Source organism: Dufourea novaeangliae, unplaced genomic scaffold (assembly GCF_001272555.1).
Source record: "Dufourea novaeangliae isolate 0120121106 unplaced genomic scaffold, ASM127255v1 scaffold76, whole genome shotgun sequence".
Lineage (NCBI taxonomy): Eukaryota > Metazoa > Arthropoda > Insecta > Hymenoptera > Halictidae > Dufourea > Dufourea novaeangliae.
In genome coordinates, this window is record NW_015373950.1 from 295,557 (window position 1) to 317,093 (window position 21,537).

Below are 21,537 nucleotides of genomic sequence, written 5' to 3' on the forward strand. Positions count from 1 at the left end.
CATCTTTTACTGTCATGGAGCTTTGGGCTGATCACCTGCGCACCAGACCCGAACCAAAAGAGTACACAAGCATGGTAGTGCAAGCGAGATTCTCTGTTAAACAGAGTCTGTTTACGGAGCAGCCTCCCGACTACTCCGTACCCTAGCACGCACGAGTCTTTCTCCAAATCCTACTTACCAGGCAAAGACTAAACACGTCCGATATCTGGCTTCTCAATAGAAACCAGAGGGATCGGCAAACAGTCTTAGTGTACAGACCCACTGCCCGTACCCCAAGTCTGTGTAGAGAATCAACGAGCAAAATGAATTAATAATAACTTGGTATGCACAATGGATGGTCACAATTTAAGTCTATTAATAGAAAAAATAGATAGACTAAAATTAATAATAAACGATGTGATGTTGAACATGAATATAACAATGAATATCGAATTATGATTTAAGTTTAACTTACAGTAAGTTAACGCAGTCGTAAACGCTTTGAGGATGTAGACGTTGATCGATGTCTTCTTTCGATGGAATAACTGTTTGGAAAAATAATTTTCATTATACAATACACATAGAATACATAATATGCACAGTAAATAAATCACAGTATAGAAATCACAATATAGAAATCACAGTGAATGAATCACAGTGCATAAGAAGATAAATATCGAAGCCAATGGTTCTCGAACATCTGTAACATACAAGGGATTAGTAACAAGAGAGGGGACACAACAATATGCACAGTAAATAAATTAATAATATGCACAGTAAATAAATTAACAATATGCACAGTAAATAACAGGTTCCTTTATACGGTGGTTGTCGAATGCCTGCAACACACAATGGGTTAGTAACAAGAAAAGGACGAGTATGAGACGCGCGCCCACCGTCCGCGATGGCTCACGAGAAAGTGAGGAAGCTAACGCCGTTATGTATTGGGCGTACGTAGGTTCTTACGCAACAGCTAGTTTCTTTGTCACGTTTGTTCGAGTTGAATTGTTTTTGCCGGCTTGAACGACCCAAACACCCGGTGGTACGGCTAGGTATTACCATGGTACACAGCGTACACGGCTACGTCAATAAACTGTATGACGCACGTCACTAGCGCGTTGGACCGACGGAGAGCACCGATACCGCGGTACGCTCTACCGCTCTCGTTTATTTATGATGTTCATGTTCCCCAAATAGATATCATTTTTAACTAATTTGTTTAAGCGACATGTTCCTTTTAAAGATTTAGCTCTCCAGTATAAATCCCTAAGATCGTTATTTGTTATTCAGTTCATATCGTTAAATACGATTTTTCTCACAAGATACCAATTTCTATTACAGTATAACAACATAATTGCAAATATGAAACTTCTTTACCTCTTCTTGAATATTCTAATTTCATAGCCCTAAACTGGGTACCTGAAAGTATTTCATTGAATTTGTATAAAAGATTTTACTACTTCCTAAAAGACTCCGTGTGATAGTTGATAGCCTAAAAAACAATTTGCCGATACAGGGTTTCGATTTATTTACGAAACTAATCTGACCAGTTGCTGTATTCTTTGACACTAATTTTCAAGAAAATAAAACTTTTGCATGGAAGATCCAACACATACAGAATAGATCTAATGTAATCGTGAAACATATTTAGTCAATATCACATACATGTATATAATTAATGTATTCACTTCTTTGCGTTTAATAACTAATCTGCTCTTATATTCATATCGGACGAGTGGATATTTTTCGGAAGGTTCTTTAATGAACAAAAAAAAAAAGAATATACTCAAAGATAATATAGCAAATAAACAATTTTCTATCTCACTTTCACAAATAGTGGTTAACACAATAGTTTATTAACTATACCAAAATTAAATTCAAATCGGTGCCACAGTTGCACGATCTCACGATCTTGAATCGAATGTTATCGATCGAGTTCACTTCAATGCAAGCAGTCCCGTAATAATATCTACTTCGTATACAAACTGTATCCCACGATACATTTTCATTGATGTCAAACGAGCATCGATTTCATTCAATATGCTCACGACTACTGATACCATTCGCTAGCCTCTGCAAATTCGCTAGCCTCTGCAAGATCGAAATTTAATGCGGCTCGGTACACCAATATCGATCCGATATCGCTACGATTACAATCCCGCCGTCGGTACAACTCCACACGCATTACGTGTAGTCAACTACACGTACTACCGCCTCCTCTTTTCCGCTTAACAGGTCAATCGAGACGGTCCAATGGACCAGCTAATTGCCAAACGTGAGATCACTGTGTAAAATCGTATAAACACGTCGACGCGCGCGTCTCGATTAGCGAATTCCACCTTTCGAACGAAGAATACCGCGAATAGAAAGAGAAAGAGAGTGGACGAGGCGCTACCAGCGGAAAAAGACTTCCCTAATAAAAGAACGAGGTGGAACCAATCGTCGTTACATTTACGCGTCGAGCGACAGGCGACCATATAGCCAATCCTAGGAACCATGGAAAATTCGTCCCGTGATCGGTCGCTGACTCCTTCGGCTATAAAGAAGATTTAGATCGATTTAAGATTCCAATTTCCGAGGGCTTCTCGTGGGAGCCAGGGGTTAGGTACTTGGAGAAGACGACGAGAGCACGAGAACGTCGACGAGCACGGAGATGTGCCGCTGGCATATCGTGATGAAAGGACGAAGAAGAGGCACCGAGAATGGTTCCCCCATAGATAGGCGGCCCAGGGTTTCGCCTGGTACCCTGGATTCAAAGTAGACGGTCGCTTCGCTCTGAATTACTAGGCTTCCGCTGTCTCTACCCCTCCCATACTTCGTCCTCATTTTTCTATCCTTGATGTACATGTAGGTATTGTATATGTATAGATTTTTTTCTCTTATAAATCTTTTTCTCCACGAATCCTGCCCCTGTTTTAAATCCTACCCTGAGGGGTACTCCGACCTCTATCGAGTTATACCTTGTATTTCTCCGCCTTTACCTTTAAGTGGCCATATTATTTCTGTAATTGGGTTTATACTTGCTCTCCCCCTCGTTTTCCCCGACTAGCCGCGCGCGTTTCTTTTTTTACTGAATAATCTTGTTAGACAGGTTTATCAAGGAATATCTTTTCTTCACTAGGATAGCCTGTGGCTCCTCGGGCAATCTTATCTCGGAATTTCGTTCTACCTTGGTAATTCCAACGGTTCATTCTATTTCTTTCATTATTTCGGTCAGATACCTTGGTTCCTTGCGTATCGCGTGCTTCTGTAATCATCGTTGTTCTTCGGTTACAGCGCACCTCGTTACGCATTCCCTCTTGTTGCTTCTTAGATGTCATTTCATTCTGTACGTTATTCTTACTTATTCCTCATGCTTCTGTGGATCAAAGATGTTTCGTTTTTCGTTGGGGTAGCGTGTAGTATTGTAAATTGTTATTGCGACGGTTAGTTTCGTTAACGAAAGGGAATCATCGCGGAGAAAACACGTTTATGGAAAACCAACTATGTTGCTTCCTGGAGTAGATGATGTTCCACTGCTAATGTTGCAACAGCATTCTAAAATACATTCTTATAAGGAATATACACCGAAAGTACAGAATACAATTTTAGGTTTCAATCGTTCTGCAACTGAAGAAGGAAGGATAGTTATTTTCGAATGGATTTCGCCACGTGTGCCTATTATTTCCCATATTTATTCATATTTTGCATTGAAGAAATTATTATAAGCACTTTAAAATGTACACTTTCGAATATAATGACGTATGTTTAAAAAAGTCTTCAAGTTTTTTAAAAATAAATTCTGAAAGTACATGTCTTTTTACGAAGTCGCAAGTAGGCATAACATAATAAGTTAATGTTAATTTTCTAGGCATGTGTTGCAGACATTTTCCATTCCTTATTCCATATATGTTGAAATGTACTACCTGTATAATTCTTTTGTAGATCACAGAAAAATTTCGTTTGATGTTCCTACTGTCATTAGTAAAATCGAAGATTCTTTTACTGCTTTCTTTGTTAAAGAGTGTGTACATGCAGGGCTGGGTCAGTTGGTTGAATATTTTTTTGAGTTACATACTTAGGGGTAGAACACCTTTTTTGCTTACAGTCTGCATATAAATCCATATAACTACAATATTAATAGATTTGTCGTAAGAGTAAAAAATATTTGCATTCAGTTTAATTGTACAATAAAGTATTCTCAAAGTTTCAAAGAGATTGGTTCAATAATATCTTCACAAGAAATTCCAAAAAATTAATTAATTTTTAACCCATTTACACCTGGCTCCCCACTAAGATTATTCTTCCCTGAGACGAGTCGTCTGTAGTTATGGTTTAAATGATCGTCTCCAATAACCACGTATAAAAAAAAAATATGTCTGCGTGGTGAATTCATCGATTCGATTCGAATTTCGCGAAGCAGAATCCTCAACCTATCCTCCCGTAACCATTTCCTCTTTCCGCTCGTATACCGGTAATAACGGATCGTTCTGTGTACGCATGTCATTGCGCCAAGATTATATTTGTATCATTTCGTTCGTACCCCATCTACTTATGCGGATTGGTACCCGTAGGCCTTCGTGGCGTGGCGTCACGGTCACGTTAAATTTCTAGCAGCAGCTTGAGTTAAAGTGGTCGACTCGGCCAGTATTACCAGTCTCCATTTTCCTTTCTTCCAACCGTCTCACTCCACCCCGTTCCTCTTCAGTCGTTCTTTTTGCTCGTCTTTTCTTTGCTTTTCTTCAAGCCCCGTCTCCACGATTCCCTCCTCTTCCAATTTCCATCCAGTCCACCTCCTTTTGTCTAACTGCCTCGCTTAAGTGCTATCTGAAAATTCTGTCTCGCCGTTACTACTACTTATTTGAATTTCACTTCCAGCCCCCCCCCCCCCCATTTACTTCTGTGCCCTCCATACAGTGACGTATTAATACGCTCTGAGCATATTCTGCGGTTTTGGGGAGGTGTCCGACGATGGGCCAAGTCGCACGTCATCAGGTTACAAGTTCGATGGGAAATCTTTACGGATGTGCTGCGAGTACCCATAATGTATTTATCGTAAACGTGAATGTGCTAAACACAATACACCACAAACTTTCGTAAAGATTAGTGTCCATATTTCTTTTGGTTGAATATGAGAAAACTTTTAATAAAAGAAAGACCTGTCTGACGTAAATACAGGTCGGTATATTAATTTACAAAAATTTGAATTTGTTCAAAGATCCGCAGTCTAGTCAGTCCTAGTCATAAGTACATAGTATAATCCATTGCGCCAGATGTATTTCATGCGTATTTTGCATGTATTTTCATCAATTAATAATTCGGAAACGAAGCCTCTCGAACGCAATTTCGTCAGTCTTGATTTTTGTCTTACAATTATCAGTGGGGGATTAACGAATAACGTGGATTTATTGTGGCACGTGCTTCGCGGATGAAAGGCTGATTATTATCGTACGTGGAAATATCGGAAACAAAGACGGAACATATTTTTTTGCGCAGAGAACTGTGTGGTCGTGGAAAAACAAACAGAAAGTGTATCGATCGAGATTTTATTTTCAACGTACTGTTTGTGGAATATTCAATTACTCTGGTGCTGTAATACGATGCTGTATGAATTGAAAGGTTTATTTATTTAATGCTTGAAACAACTGAAACATATATCTCGAGGAAATGTTTCTGTGAAACACAGACTACGTGTTCAACGATTACCAGTCAAAAAATTGAAATTCTTAAAAGGTGAATTTCGCTTCTTTTGCGATAACTGAAAAAAATGGATAATTAAACTGTACAAGAATTTCAGTAATTTAAGGGAATGCTTTTGTTTGTTCTCTATGTACATACACAATCACAGTATAGAATACCCAGCGTTCCTTCCTTTGTTGCATGAACTGAAAGTAGTGTTCAAAATTTTATTGTTTATCTCGTTTGTATTGCATTGAAATTGCTTGATTATCAGGCATTTTTACTTTGTATATAATTTATCTTCAAGCATCTTTGAATAAATGTGAATACTATATTAGTGCTATATAATTAACGCCCATAAATTTCAATAAGATGAAGGTGCGAGTTGTATTGGTCGTCATCTCGGATTTGAGTGAATAGTCGATTTAATCCAGATTACCACCTATTTTCTCTATTCACTTTTACATAGCCAATCTCTTCTTATTGGAACATCTGCTTATACGTATATTCTACATTATTATTTTTCCCTTAGTTCGGGAGGTCCAGTTTGGACTTTTCTAGATTGCATATAATGCTTTCTAGAAATAGTACGCTATACTTGTAATTTTTGAGTACAGAATGCAATAATACAATATAATTATAATATAAGTGTAACTTATCTCCTGTAACCTTGGGATTGATAATGCATTGTATATTAATGTCAGATGTACAAAGGATATTTAGGAAGAGGTTCGTAAGAAACTGACGGAAGGTAAATTAAATGACGGAACTAAATTTATATAAATAATGTTTCAACTTTTATTTTTAAGAGTAAAGTTTTGCCGTGGTTTTAATAATCCCATTTCACTCTGAATTTACACTATTTGTTTCCTTATTGTAGATATTAAGTGCTTAATATCTAGAGGTATTCTAAGGGTAGCTTAAAATTAATATTTTTTAGACTTTTTTGGCTGGCTAGTTCGGTCGAAGACATTGGGATATTCGAATAAAATTGAAAGCACTCTGATTCTCGATGCGGTTGAAGAGAACCAATGAAATTTCATGTCTGCTGTGTTATAGATAATTCTACTTATAAAAAGGGCTACAGTAATATTCTGATACTTCTTCAGTAGTACAATTTTGGTCTAAATTTTATGTAAACATGAATTTAAAAGTTTTAATTTTCCTACTCATTATGTACATTATTTTAAAAGGTGTTTGTTCGTTTTGATCTATAATACTGATAATCCCAGTCAATATACCTTTATGTCAACGAATAAAACAATACTACTACCATATCGTATAACTTATAAGTAAGTACACATTTTCAGTCTTCATTTGTTTGTCTTGTTTTGTAGGTTAAAACTCGATTAAAAAATTAAAAATGTAACGGGGATATTTCATTATTACCGTTAAGTCCATGAGGGATAAGGGAATTATGAATGTGCTGCTTGGAAACTTTCTATAGCCGTTGTACGCAGTATAATGTGGTTTCAGTAATCCTTGGCCCATTTTTGCAAATTCCGCCATTATACGAGCTGCTTACTGTAAATACAACTTTTAAATAGAAAATAACCAACGGAGCACCTTATGACCTGTTGTAGAACTGCAAATGATATGCTTTCAGTGGAGTAAAATGTAACTATTACATTCGCGATTACTTTATTGAGTTTTGCATCAGTGGAAAAATTCCAAATTACATTCATTATAAAAACTGAATTATCTTCTAAAACTAAATGAAAGGAATTCACAATTCGGATTATTCTCTCGTTACTGAACTTATTTATCATTACCTAAATTATAATCACTTCGTAATTGAAAACCACCATTCGCTCAACAAATAATAAAGTGTAACATTTCATCTTTCGTATCGTTTCTAGTGTATTAATCATTTCTTTGATAGTACAAATGATTAGCAAGTGTCGTAGAGTTACGCGATTCTAAATTAAAGTGAGTAATCACTTCGACCTCGTAGCATAAATTCCACCCTCGCCCGTCTCGTTTTCTCTTTATTTTTATTCGTCTCACGTTTCCAGTCTTCCCTTCGATCACGCGGTTCCTTTGTTTAAGTAAAACCAGGCATCATTTTTATTTATTGAACCCGGAGACCTCTTTTATCCTTTCCTGATCAACCTCCGTTGATCGTTACCATTTCTGCCGACTACGTCCGAGGCTTGTTATTCCCCGCACGCGACACAAGAAGAAAAAAAAACGGAGAAATTCTCCGCGTGTCCATTCATTTACCCGTATCGTTTCATCTTTTTCCCCCTCGTTTCGCTCTGCCAACTTTTAATTCTATCCCCCGGCCTTGTACCGTTCGCTTTAACTTCGCCTTGCGAACCTGCGTTCTCTCTGTATTCGACCCGATCTATCCAACCTACCCCTACCCCACCCACCCTTTTTTTCATCGTTTAATCTCCGTACAAATGTGTGCAGATTATATGAAGAATATTTCGTGCTTTAATCTGACTGTGTAAACTTTACGCGTCCGTCTATCGCCTTTAATCTTAGGCTCGATTGATCACACGTAACACTTCCGATTCGTCGTATCGACGCACTACATTCCGTTAAACATTACTCGTCTCGTAACGAGAATATATCTATCACAGCGACGAGTGCCACTGAAAAATAATTTTTCGTTGTGTTTGAAAAAAACGACGACGAGTGGATTCTAGGACCACTCGATCACTGTTTGTCCTGAATGTTTGGGACTTTGTTCGAGTTGAAATATACAGGGTGTTTCGACATGGAGGTACAATCCGAATGGATATAATTCTACACGTAAAAATATGTCGAAAACGTACAATAATATTTTTTTGTACGATGCTTCGGTTCCAAGATAATCAATTATCAAAATTATTAGACAGTAAGTAGAAACAGAATGCAATGAACGGACGCTTTAGCAAAGTTTTATTCAACTGCACGTGTACCGATATTCAAATTCGATTGTGTCGAGAAGGAATCATTGTACTAAAGAATGTTATTCTACATTTTTGACTTATTTTTACAAGTAGAATCACCTTCTTCCGAGTTGTACCATCATTTCAGAAACATCTTGTACTATAGTCTATGCGAAATTGTGGGAGAATTTAACAAAATGTACAGTCTCGATGTTGGGACTTCTTGGTCGATTCTCACGAAAAACTGTCCTCGCAAATGAGTTTTATCTTCGCAATTATTAAATGCACGATCCTTTTTTTTGTTTCAATCGTAAGGATCATACTTTCTCCTTACACTATTTTCCCCTTGTAAACTCATTTCTGCAACGCAGAGATATTAAAATTATGTTTATTTGGTAAATCTTACCCCTGTTTCGAGTCTGGAACAATTTGAAAAGAAGAGGAGGTGGTCCAAATAAGGCTAGGGTCTAAATTTGGGCTAATTGAAAGTATGAGGTCATGTTAGGTACTTCACGATAGCGAGAATAGTATGAAACTACGATTGAAAAACAAAAGAAGCTTATTTCAACTCTATATCATGAACTAAATATGTTTTCGATGTACTAAAGTGTTATATCTTAAAAATCTTCAACCGGTTTGGCAATAAGTCCCGAAGTAAAAGTATTAGCCCATATTTAAACCACTTATAGGTATCCATATTTTGTGATCTTTTGCTCTTGGAATGAAGCCATTTTGCAAAATCAGAAATTCAACAAGTTCGAGTCATTTGCAACAGGTTTGGCAATGAGTCCAGAGTAAAAGAGCTAGTCCATATTTAAACCACCTCCTAAATATGGGTATCCATATTTTGTGATCTTTTGATTTTCCAATAAATCCATTTATTTAACCACAAACTAAATAAGTTCAAGCTATCTGTCACGAAATCCTTCGATAATAACTAATTCCCTATAACTCTATCTGGAGCTACTTGTTATTTTGCACGGTATTAACTCTCATAACTAGACTGCGGATTTTATGCATTTATAGCCTATAAGGCTCTGTGAAATACAATAAAAAATTAAACTTTCATCGGATCCAACGAGGTCTCTATTTTATTCTGAACCCAATAAGGTACTTACGAGGGAAAATAAATTTCTACGACTGCTCCTACCCTTATAAATTACTTTAGAAACTTTCATTTTGCATAAAAATCCGCAGTCTAGTCATAACATATAATTTATCACTCTTTTAAAAAACGGAAAGAATTCATAGCTGCATAAGTGGAACATACATTTTGAATCCACCAGACTATAAGTAGATACTGTATTCAGTGGTAACAGTAATCCCCTGCGCCTCCGTCTGACCTTTCATCCCTCGATTCGACCCTCTGCAAGCAGTCGCACCCTGTTTTTCTTCGTTCTATCCAGCGTCGGATCCCTTTCCGTCCCCCTTAGAACCCGAGCATCGCGTCTTCTGACCTTTCTTCGCTCGTCTCAGTCTTCTTTTTCTTTCTCTCTCCCGTGTTCTCGTCCTTATCGTCCTCCTTCGCTCTCGACATTGGCACGTTCCATCGTAAGGAACGCCGTAATTGGCCCTTCGGCCGCCACCGTGCGGAGGGAGCCGAATAAGGTACAATGAAAGGGTAAGAGTCGAGTCTAGTCGGACGGAGGTACGCCGCCGGAAGGCTGGTGAAAGGAGAAAGAGATATCGCGAATGAATCGTAGGATGGAAGAGGAGGGGAGTATTATGCATAAGGTGACTGGGGAACTGTGTAAATCGAAGCGTAAGACTTGTGTTCATTCCGCAGCGAAGATGGAACTTTGGCAGCGACGAGACGTTAGGGAATTGTTGAAAAGGGAATTATCCAAGCGTATATGAAAAGTACGAAACGTTGGTGGATTAACGGCTTCATCGTTAGACGTGTTTCCATTTGACTTTCCGTTTGCGCTGATAGAATTATTGTAGATTAATAGTTAAAGAGTGCTTGTAGAAAATACTGTATCTGCTGCCTCTTAGTTGTCAAGAACTTCCAATGTGCCATTCATTTAAATATACAAAGACTGCAAGTGCCAATTGTGTTTTCTCAGATTACTCGTATAGAAAACCAAAAATATAACGTTTCAATTGACAATTACATTGCTTTCTACAGAGGCGACGTAGGTCGTACCAGTGATACCATCTTTTAGCACTATTGATTTCACAAAGGCAAATTGCATGTACATTTTATACTACAGTATTCCCATTGGCACGTACAACATTTTTCGATATAAAAAGCGAAATTTTTTAGTTTTAGCACATACAGTATTTCCTACGAGGACTCTTTAATCGTTAACGATTATCATGTCATGATTAGGAAACGAACTTGATGGTTTGTATATTTCTTTTTCGGAACATAATATATAATATAATACAAATTTCTGTATCTCAAGCATGTCAGGTTTTAATTTTTCTCTTTGGGTATTAATTTGTCCGAAAATTTACTTTTACGTTTTTACGACGTAATACCGATCGTCGAAATTATCCGTTGTTGTGTCTTGGTTATAGAAAACGTATCAATAGTACAGATAAAGAGGATAATCGTACGACAAGGTGAGAAAGACGCAGCCTAATTCGGAAAGCAAAGGATAGTAAGCCGAAGAAACGTATGGACGAAATCTTTATCAAAGGAAGAAAAGGGGGGTGAAAATAGGGTTTGACTGATGCAGATCTTGTGTCCATCGGAAGATTCAGGCGGGAAAAAAGTGACAAATTATCAAGGTCAACAAAAGACGACAAGGAGGAAAATTATACAGGGTGGCCGACATAACTCCTAACAACTCAATATCTCGAAAACTATGCCATCGATTTTAAAGTACTTGGTCTTAAATTGCATTAATCTGAAGGGCCTTTCTAACTACATAAACATTAAGTGGCCCCCCATCCCCTTTAAGGGGGGCGGGGATACCTTTATAATTTTAAATGGAACCCCCTATGAAACATTACATATTTAGATTGTACAGGAAAAAACAAGTAAATTTTGTCTGAAATATTTTTTTGTCAGATATTTCCATGATGAGATATAACAGTTTGAAGTTTCGACTTGTAGGCACTTACTTGAAGCGCTCGGAAATTGCGTTATTGGATTATACGCGCTTGAGTTCTTTGCTTATTCGTGAAGAAATAAAATGTTCTTTAAATTAAATGTTCGAAATGTCCATCACGGGCTTGTAAACATTTTTTTATTCGAAACATCAAAGTTGTTCTAACATTTGTTAACATTTCAGGAGTCACTGAAGCGCAAGCGTCACGTATTCTTTGTTTCATATTCTCTTTTGTCGTTGGCGGTTCAAACATAAAGTGAACGAATATACAGAGGAAGAAAGAATATGTGTGCATCTGAAAGTAAGAGGCCCAGATAGCGGAATAACATTTATGAGAAGCAGATAGATGGTGCAACGAAAAAAAAGAAGATGGAGGGTTAGGAAGGGTGGTAAAACAAGGGTTTTTATCGACAGAAAAAAAACAGGGAGAAATAATACGCGACTATGGGGAGGGGGGAGGGTTGAAACACGGGAACCTGTGGCTAGAGAGAGGCTACGGCGAGAAATAGGACAACAACAAAGTGTAATTAGGGAAAAGAAAAAGGAAATAGTGGGATGGGTCCTGGAAAGGGTGAAGCTATATGGACAAATGGTAGCAAGGAAAGAATGGGTTAAAAAAACGGAAGCTTGTGTCGGGGGAGAAAAAGCGGGACAAATAAAGAGAGGTTGAAACAGGGAAACTGAGAAACGGGACGCGATTGGAGGGTCGGTGAAACGTGGTCCGGCGAAACGTGGAAGCTGAGAGGGCAAATAGGAGAGTTACGGAAAAAGAAAAGAACGAGAAAAAGCGAGCACTGGGGGCGGGAGAGGCGGCGAAATAGCTAACCGTAAGCGTGGCGAAGAGAGAAATATGGGACGGAAAAATTATGTACCAAAAAGGGTAAGGTCCACGGGAAGGAAGGTCAAACAAAAAAAGATCGGAGAAGCACGCGAGCAGAGGATAGTATGAAGAATTAACCCTCGAGTAGACGCGCACTGGCAAAATCACAAGTGGGCGTATAGGGTGCAGACTATGGGGTAGCCAACTTGAAGAAACTGATTTGCGGGAAATCGCCAATTCAAATGCGGGACACGGATTAAAAAAGCGGAACTCTACAAAATCTTGTAAATTACGTATTTATCCATGACAACTGGGGATCATGAATGGAGTCTAATGTTGCATACAGTTTTTCGATTGTTTGGCCTTTTTGGATCTAAGTCAAAATATAAAATGGTAAATATTTACAGTAAGGGGCCATCTCCGATTTCAATAATTTTTTAATGTATTGTTAAGGTCATCACCCTGACTACATAGTATTGTAATAGGTTCAAGTTGGGGGTTGCCGTTTGTAAACAAGTTATCATCAAAAAAAGTTTTGTATCGTACGTTAGTAGTATTGATAAGTAAAATGACCGATGACATCGACTTTGACCCATGTTGTCAAGGTCACCTTGCTTAGTGACCTTCAGAAATATTTAGTTATCAAATGTTGTTTATTAAAAAGTTATTAAGAGAACAATGATACCTTTTTCTTGAACTGTCTCTATTTTCTCTGAATGACTTTTTTCCTGAACTGTCTCTAACCAACTCTAAATGACTTTTTGTTTCATCAACTGCGTCTAACCAACTCTGATGCATTATACGGATCGGAGTTGGTCAGAGATAGTTCAAGAGAATAACGTAACCCTTTTTGATAACTTCCCCAAAACAATAGACAAGTTTTCAGTTGAAGTGGTATACCTGAGACTGATTCTACTTGAAAAGGCGGTGACTTGAATTCGGTGAGAAGGCCAAATTTGTAAATAATTATCTACCCAAACTTTTTTTGATAATAACTCGTTTACAAACGACGACCCCCAACTAAAACCGTCAGAGCACTACTCAGGGTGACGACCTTGACGACATATTAAAAAATTATCCAAGTCGGAGGTAGCTCCATTATTGTAAATATTTACCTATCAAACTCTAAAAAATAAAATCATTTCACTTCAATCAAATAACAGTTTTATTTTAGCCTTAACTCTTTTTATGCATAAGTCAGCCTTACAATGTTGGACACGAATTAGGAACAAAAATTGTAATTCCAAAGCTGCCTTTAAACGTGCCGAACAATCACAAAAACAAGACAAAAACAAACTTCAAACATTTTTTTTAATACACTTAAACATTCCAAACGTAAAACAAAATTTGAAATGACTTCTTTGAAATTAGTGAAACAATTTAAATAAGAAACGAAAAATTATAGTTAGCGTGATATACAATAAACTTACAATATGAGCGCGAGTGACAGACCAATGGGCTGAGTAGAGCGCATTGAGAACCGTTTAACAATTTTTTATGTTCTTGTCTAAAACAGCACTTGGTGTATTATAGGATGGGAAAACTAAGAGTTTCGGATAAATATTGAAGTAAAATTATCTATGTTTATCTAATCTGCCAGAATAGGATATTTGGGGTACTCATATTGCTCAATAGCTGGGAACGATTTGGTTGTCCACACAAGGGTTAAGGTGCGTTCCAAAATATGCAGCTAGATTAGGTACATAGAGGGTACAAATTTTAGTTTTTGAAAACGTATTCATATTCTCTAGAATAAATAACCAGGACAATTAACGTCCCGCACAAACCTCATGCGAGACTCTTCTAAAAGACACCTTCGAAACGGGACGTCCCGACTGATCCGAAACGGTTGGCAACCCTAGTGTAGACTGACTTATCCGACACTGCATAGTGACCCCAAATTTCTTTTCACAATTTACGTAAACCAAGTGGTATTAACAAATAAAAACAAATCAGTTTGATAACTAAAGTTTACTATTTTTACAAAAAAGAAAAACCAAGTAAATAAATTGAAGTGGCTGTAACACCATGCGTCTACTGAAGGGTTAACGAAATTCGATACTCCACCTATAAAAGAATAATAAAAAAGGAACAGCGGTCGTAGAAGTGGCTAGAACGAAAATTGTGTCGGCGACGAAGGAGTTACGGACGAAAAAGACGGATCAACGTGTATAAAAGAGGAGAAATTGCGGGGACGAAGGAACGGGTCGAGCTAAAAGGCGGTTAAAAAATGTAAAAGAAACAGGGACGGTGGTTGCGCGGTGGAATGGAGGGGTAAAGCAGGGAAAAGTAAATACGCGTTAAAGAAAAATAGGCCGGTCCACGGGGTTCCGAAATAGAAACGATGGGGCGGGCGACTTCCGCGAGGACTTTACCCTATATCACAGTTGCGCCGAGTACGAGGGATACGAAGCTTCCTTTCGCTCCCTTGGGAACGACGGCCGCTCCGTCGAGCTGAACTTTCGTTCCAGGGAGAGGGTGAGATATGCAGAAATTAAATATTCATTTGGGCTAGCAACCCTAGGACTCCTTCGGCTTCCTCCGACTCCGTCCTCACCCTCGCTTCCTCATGGTCTGTCACACGGCCACGGTGCCCGGACCCCTCGTTCTCTCGTTCCCTCGAAAATAATGCCTTGGCCCGGGGCCAGTTTCGTTGAAGGCTCCTCTCCCGATGTTCGAATATCCTCCCTTTTCCCCTTGTTTCGTTCCAGCTCCACCGAGGATAAAAATGGCGAACGGCCCCGCCGGGTGTACCACTCACCTACTCATAAAGCAACCGCTTCTTCCCTGTTCATTCTCTCAATTCGTCCTTTGTTTCTCCTCTTTTTTCTCTCCCTCTACCCTAATTCTCACTGGTTCCCTCTGACTGTCCGACCTCGAACCACGAGCACCGTATCGTTTTGGGAAATATACCTGTTGAACCGGACCGAAGACCGGTTCGATGAAGTAACGACGAGTGGTTTTTGCACCCGTTACCGATAACGCCACAGTGGTCCAGAATCATAATTGAGCAGTCCATACCTACGTTTATTTAGTTGGATCAATCAGAAATTTTGAAACGTCTAATTTTAGGCAGTGTGTCCTACCTATCGTAAACACCTTAAATATTTCACTTACTTTTGATGTGAAGAAAATTAATTGTAACAAATGCTCAAAGTGATGTCCATCAATTTCGATACATTTGTGCACTAATCCCTCTATCGTAGTTATGTTATTATTTAAATCTACTCCCTTACATTTGTGGATTTTTTTGTACTCAATGTCACAGTTCATACTACTTAGATTATTGGGTTGGTCTTGATTCAACTATTGCACCACGATGATAAAACTATGTAATCCCGTTTAAAAAAACATCGTTGACCTTGAAATTTCGAAAAATATAACCTGGAAAGAATGTTTGATTATCATGGTATGTGTTCCTTGTAACTAAATAATACATTCCCCTCACATTTTTTTGTATCTTCAAAAACAAGCGAGATATTAAAGGTGCTCATGTTAGGTGGGACATCTTGTGTAAATAGAAATAGATGAATGAGCAAATTTTTATCAATTTCAGGGATCCCTTTCGACGATGTTATCATTTATTAACAGTGTTCTCAACATCTTTATGAAAATATGAAGTTTTAGGGAATATTCTTCTATTGTCAACTAAGATTAATGATAAGAACTAGTCCTGTGGGGGATTCAGTCGTACATACCGCCAAAAAGGCACTACTTAGCAACAGGGGCCGTGATTGCATCGCCAGTTACATTTGTTTGAATCATAGACGTATGGAGGGTGAACCACGAATCGTGATCCGTAGAGATTATACATGGTTTCGAGAGAGCTTTAACGTGATTATAGCAAATTTTTTGTCAATTTTATTAATTTATTATAATATATATATAATTAAAAAATTAAGGTAAATGTTATGTTATGATACTTACCGAATTCATCTTGAAATCCTCTAACAGATAGGCGTAAAAAAATTATAGGTGTATTTGCAAAAAATTGAAGGTGACCTTGAAAACTCATTAAAAAAAAAAGTTGACAACAAATTTTCTATAATCACGTTAAAGCTCTCTTGAAACCATGCTATATCTGACAAAAACATTTTCTATGGGACTGCTAATAATAGAGTAATCTCTACTGATCACTATTCGTGGTTCACCCTGTATAATAAACTGCGCGGTCTTATGGTATGGATGAAGTCGGCACTACAAAGAAAGGACAATAACTGGAGTAACTTTCCTCTCTTTCTAATGGACCTGGTAGTGGGGGATTCTCCTACGTTGTAGTGGAGACATTACATGCGTGCAGCATCATGCAGCATTCCTTCTCCTCATCTCCCACCAGTCGCTTTATCCCCTCCCTCTGTGATGCGAGCAAGAGAGAAATTATTCCACCGCTACTTCTGTCTTTCGGTCTCGCTTCATCCCTACCATAAGACAGCGCAGTATTGTATGTATATTTATGGTTTAAACTCTGCATCCATGAGGTTTGAGAAGACGCATGGAGTAAGTCTTCGCGCCCATTTCACATTAAGAACACGTTTATCATAAAACCTTCGCGGTTCTAAGTATATCATTATTAGTTATTATTAGGGACAAATCATCCATGGCTGACCCTTAGACAGCAGACTAGCGCGAATTTTCTATAGAGAAACACTGTTATTTCGTCTGTAATCTAGCTAGCATAACAGTTTCCTTCCATTTCGATAACAAAATTATTTATCACTTTTGCAATTATTACCATTGAATTATTTGGGAAAATATCACCCTAAAATATGAATTCAGTTTGCGTTTATTCTCTTCAAGTTTTTAAACGATCAAAGATTCAAAATCTCAATTCGTATTAGTGTGATGTTCACGTATTATCCCACTGACGTATTACCTTAACTTAGAGGTGCTTACGTATGTTGAGGTGGGAATTTCCTTCCTGAGGGTTAATAATGTTAGCAGCAACGTCTTTAGAATAGAACCGAAGGCGGTTTGCCTGTCGTTATTTTGACATCGAAGAAGTTTTGATAAGAACTTAGACTGCGTGGCGGTTCTGGAAGGATGGGCGTGAGACTAAACAACCCCGATGTCATCTGACGGCAGAAAACCGTGTTGGGTCCGTCCTTCGGTTATCATCCGTCGTGGGTTTATTTATGAGAAACGGATGAGGGAAAGTTAGAGTAAGATGTCCTTACATTGTTCCTGGAGAATCTAACGACGGAGTGGAGAAGGCAGGGGTGCCTTCTGGTAAGAGGAATACAGTTCCTATTAAAAATCGAAGCATCGGTAGAGAGTTTGTGACAATTAAGGGGTCATGCTCAGTCAGGAGGTCGAAAAAAGGATGTTTCTTTGGGATTTTTTTTCTCAAAAACTATAAAACCTTTTTCAAAAAATGTGTTTGCCTTTCAAAGATTGCAATTTCTACATTATACGGTAATTTTTTTTATTTAGAAATATTTATTAGTAAATAAATTGTGAGCGATCTCCCGGATGTCTCTTCACAAAAAGTGGTCTGGCGTGATCACTGTAACTTCGTAACGGTTCATATGAAATTAAACATTCAGTAAGATTTATGTAATGGAAGGACCAATCTTGTGCTTGAACGTGGGGTTTTTCAAAATATTGAATGGAAACAAAATGTCGGACATTTTCCTGAAAAAGTGCGATTTTCACCTAAAAAGTCACTCGTCTTTGGTCGATTAAAAAACAAGTATGGAACGAAAAAAAAATCCTTCATTCAAGGAAGAGTTTTTCTGATTTGCAATAAGGCGCAGAAGGTTTCATGTAAATCGATAGTAATTTTCGAGAAATATTGATCACCGATTTGAAAAATTTAGTTTCGAGAAAAACGCGTTTAAAGTTTCAAGTCAAGCTTATACTTATATAAAATGTTAATTTTTTAACGCCTGTAACTCTGTCATTTTTGATTGGATTACCTTGAAACTTGCACAGAATATTCTCGAGATGTACTTAAAGAAAATGTAGAAAGTGAAAAATCGATTTTTGAAAATTTCTAACTGAGCATGACCCCTTAAGTTGATGTCCGTTTTTTTAGAAAATAGAAGGAATTTTGTTTCTGGCTATTTGAGCTACTAAATTTTGATTCTTGACTCAAACGATGCTAGAACCATGCCTTCTCAACCCTATCACTTGATTGTTCTGCGTTGCAACCCCCCGAACACTGCGAGCAAAATACGCTGCTTACGTGGATGTATCCAGCACGTTGTTGCCCAACGTACATACGTTTCTTCCTGGGCGGTTGATGAAGTGTTCTCTCTGCGCGGAATTGCTGCGCTTCCTTTTACTCGAGAATACATCCTCCGGGGCGGTTAGACGCAACGCCTAGGGAGCGGCACGGAGGATAAAAGGATTTGTTTTGGAGCTTTCCTTCAGAGGAGGGATGGGGGGTGGAACGGAGAGGTTGTGGGAGGGCGGATGAAATTTGAATATCGTCGTTGTTGCCTTGTGCGCCGGAGCTTGTGCGCGCGGGAGGAGGTCGTCGTGATAGCGGTCGGGTTAGGGAATACTTTGTACCTTAATCGTTGTATAAATAGTCATTAGACGTTGGGCTAAATATTGCCTGGGTGTATGCGGCCGGCGGCGCACACGGAACGCAATTTAGTACTGACTATTTACCACCCAGCGCGGAAAATTAGCAGTTAATTTGGTTTTGAATAATGCCCGGATGCGTGGTTGGAGTTTCACCTCTCTGGTTTTAACTTTAACATGTACACTATGGTGATAAAAAAAAGGAACGTTTAATGGACGGGTGTAATAAATATTGGGTAAAAATTTGTTTTAAAATTTGAGAAATTTGGACTCGAGAAGCTTTTGACTCCGTGGGAAAAGTGTGTTGATTCGGATGAGTCTTACTTCGATTAAAAATCTCCTTTTGTGGATACGTTTTTTTTAAATTTGTTTATTTATCGTCACGTCGACTAAGGGCCATTAGAGACTACAATTACTTATTATTTCCGGGGAAACATTATTTCTCAACAAGATTTCAGATATGGCATATACAGTTCGTTTTTATTTTAACCACAATATGTACCTAAGAATTGAAAAGTTTAGGGTGGTTTTATAGCTATGCCACGCACTGTACAAGGAATGCTTATAATATAGGGTAATAGAATTTAGTGTAGTTGATTATAGGTTTCTTTTAGATATACGTCGTTGATGAATGATAAAACTTTTATGGTTTCTTTTGTATTATCCAAGCAAAGTTTAATTGTCTTGGCCAATACGTACCTTTTCTTAAAGAGCTGTATTTTATACACTCGCGTGGTACAATACATGTTTCTTTGGAAGTTATAATGGCTCTAAATGATATTTATTTGGCAGTAATTTAATATAAATTGATGGGGAAGAGGTGCATTTTGTTATGGCTGTATTTATACTGTAAAGTTACACGCCGTATGCCAGTAAATAATCAATAAAATTTGTATGTTATTCGTGTATAATTACTTATCAGCTGTTATTTTCATGTTCATCATCGCTGTTCGGAGCTTTTTACTTGTTAAATGTGTTATTAATATTGATATCATGGTGATAATATCAATTTCATTATTATTGTGTGGTATTTCGTTGCGGAATAAATTTTTCACGCCTCTTTAAATCAGAATAAGAAGATAAAAGTGAATATGTATGTGTACATTCGATTTTATAATGCAAATTAATTCGATGCCATATCGAATTCATGTGTTTTGTGCATGAATGGCATTATTGAATTTTAACCTTACAGTTATGGAATCACTTGATATGGTAATTAAAATGATACGTCGGGTCAGATCTGACAATGACTATTACATATATGTACATATCGGAAGCATAACAATTGATATATGAATACTTATAAATATATGCATTTATAGCGGACACACAATTGTTTGAAATTCAGTGTACTAAAATGTCTCATATGGTATAATGAAATTTTTTATTTTATTTTGTAACCCAATAAAATCCTCAATCGAATAAATCAATCTCTGTTTGATTTCAATTTTCGAAAATTGCACAGTAAAAATCTTTGTTCGCATAAACATCTGTAGCCTAATTCTAAGTGTACATAATTTCAAATGTGCGAAGCCTATATTAAGTAGTATGTAATATGAGTCAACGACAAGATCAGTAATATCAATGGTACTTTTAGAAAATGTTTTTCAATGACTTCTCCAAGTATTGAAAATCAAGTGTCTGCCATAGTAAGACAGTGTAGGTACTTCATATAACAAAACTATGGATGTTTATAAATTCATATATTCCTTTAACATAATGAAGTACTTTAACATTTTCCGACCTGAATTATTTCTTTGAAACGAAAATAACACTTTTGCATGTAGTTAATTCTTGGATCTCAGAATAACAGGAAAATAAAAAAAAACTAAGCAAAACAAATTGCTTCTAAACAAAAACAGAATATCTGTTAAACAATTCTAAAATGTTATTTTCGAGAGTATATCCATGTAACGGCAGAAACCTAAACGAAATAATACGATGCCATATTGAATATTCAGGTTCATAATATAAGTTATAAATGCAAAGTAAGTTAATTAATGATATTAAATGGATTCCTACGGTCGGAAAGGGTTAATAATCAAGTCATAATCAATAATCACATCATATACTTTCATGAAAGCGTCTCTTTTCTCTAAAGACAATTGAATCATCATAACCATACCTTCCAAAAATGTACAACGATAACATTTACCAATCCCAAAAGACAATAACTCGTGTTTCTTTCTGCAAAAAGAAGAAATTCTCAGTGAATTACCCCCTAAAAAAAACAATCGAAATAAAGGAATTTTCACGTTGATCATTCACGCTCTTCAAAGCGCAAAGAAAGAAAAAGACAATACGTGGGCGAGAAACATGAATGGTAAGTTATTTAACGCGACAACAGAGGGGGCGAAATAAAAATAAAAGAGGGGGGCTACGACAACCGTTCGACAACAAAAGAGCATACACAGGACTCGTTCCCCCGTCATTTGAATAGAGTGAGGCTTAGTATCGCGTTTGCTCTTTAGTGGAGGCATTTCGGAGGATGGAATATAAGAACAACAGTAGGAATAGGGAATTCCGAAGGATAAGCAGATTTGTTTCATTGTTTCCGGTTCGGAGGAGCCCGAACAGGAATAACATAGAATTTGAATATCACCAGGTCCCTTTG

The 21,537-nt window shown here is 37.5% G+C and overlaps 1 long non-coding RNA gene across 1 annotated transcript in view; it reads left to right on the plus strand.

Annotated features, from left to right (window-relative positions):
• Nucleotides 1-21,537, plus strand: part of LOC107186177 — a 366,568-nt gene that overhangs the window by 253,300 nt on the left and 91,731 nt on the right. The window lies entirely within an intron of this gene.